Raw genomic sequence first — 1,616 nt, 5'->3', positions numbered from 1 at the left:
AGTGCGCTGAGAGCGCGTGGGGTGTCTTGCACCTCTCCCTTTTTGACATAGCAGCATTTTGGGAGGATGTAGGTAGGGTCAAGTCCCCTCCCCGCCTGACAGGAGAGGATGAAGATTCCCAGATTCCCCACAATTAGAAAAGACACCTGTAGACATTTCTTTTTTTGTGTGTGTGAAATCTTTTTATTGTTTTTGTACAAAGCATTGCATATGACACATACTTATTGGTTCTATAAAGCAAATAAGATAATTACTAACAATTTGATATCTGTCCACACACCATACAGCTCAAGAGCACTAATATGAGTTTACCTGCTAAACTCTATAGATATAACCATTTATGGTAAATCTGCTTAGCCGGGAGAATATCATTGGTTACCATATAGTCTAACACTGTAGACATTTCTCTGCTAGTTTGACATATTTATTGCTTTACAACTGTTGACCTTATAACCTTGCTATGTAGTGTCACTTTGCACATCTTGATCATCATCATGGTGCCTGTTAACTTGCTGTCCATTCTCTGGCTATAATTTTGAACCTTGCCTGCCATTCTAATGTATTTGATAAAGCGTGCCTTGCAGGCGAAAGCTCATACCTTGAATAAACCCTTGTTGGTCTTCAAGGTCCCTTGGACTCTAAATTTGTTGTACTGCTTCAGACCAACACAGCTGACCAACTGGGTCCCTTTTTTGAGGCTCACGGTTGTTTTTTTTTAAAAAGGTATTTTCCTCATTCAGAGATTCATGTTTGTAGGACCATGGCAGGGGAGGGCAGAATTTATTTGCTTCACTTTTACATTTTCCTCTCCAACGAGAACCTGAGGTGGCTTACATCATTCTCCTACCCTCTATTTTACCCGCACAACAACTAGTGTTGCCAACCTCCAGGTGTTGGCTGGAGATCTCCAGGTGACATCAGTTTGCCTGGAGAAAATGGCCACTGCAGAAGGCCCCCATACCCCATGGAAGCCCCCAGACCCTGCCCTCCTCAGGTTTCACCCCCAAAATCTCCAGGTATTTTCCAACCCGGAACTGGCAACCCTAACAACAACCCTGGGCGGGGCCTGGAGCTCCCTGCTGGTGCCCGCTGGAGGTCGTCGCCGGCTGTGGGGAGGACACACTTCCGGTGATGTCAGGGGGTGTGGCATATGCTAATGAGTTATGCTAATGAGTCCCCCTAGCTCTTTTTCTACGAAATGACCCCTGATTCTGGATATAAGGTTTTGTGTGCGTGCACAAGAAAGCTTATACCAGAATTAAACTTTTGTTGGTCTTAAAAGTGCTACTGGACTCAAACTAGGGTTGCCAACTAGAAAATTCCTACCAGCGGGGGAGAGTCCTTTAGGTCCGGGAGCCGGTCTGGGATGCGCGCGCTTTGCGCGTGCACGCCGCCAGAACGTCACCAGAAGTGATGTCAGACGCTGGGGCGGAGCCACGCCATTTGAGGGGAAAACAAAGAGTTTTCCCATCAAATGGCTGCCGTTTGAGGGGAAAACTCTTTGTTTTCCCCTCAAATGGCGCAGCCCCACCCCAGCGTCTGACGTCACTTCCTGGTGACGCGCTCGCGGGGGTGGGGTTTCCCCCGGGCCCCGATTCCGCGGGAGCGGAAATCGG

The sequence above is a fragment of the Gekko japonicus genome, unplaced genomic scaffold (assembly GCF_001447785.1).
Source record: "Gekko japonicus isolate JY-2015 unplaced genomic scaffold, Gekko_japonicus_V1.1 scaffold2068, whole genome shotgun sequence".
In the NCBI taxonomy this organism is placed as follows: domain Eukaryota; kingdom Metazoa; phylum Chordata; class Lepidosauria; order Squamata; family Gekkonidae; genus Gekko; species Gekko japonicus.
The sequence above is the reverse complement of the archived record's forward strand: the minus strand, read 5'-3'. Positions refer to the sequence as shown.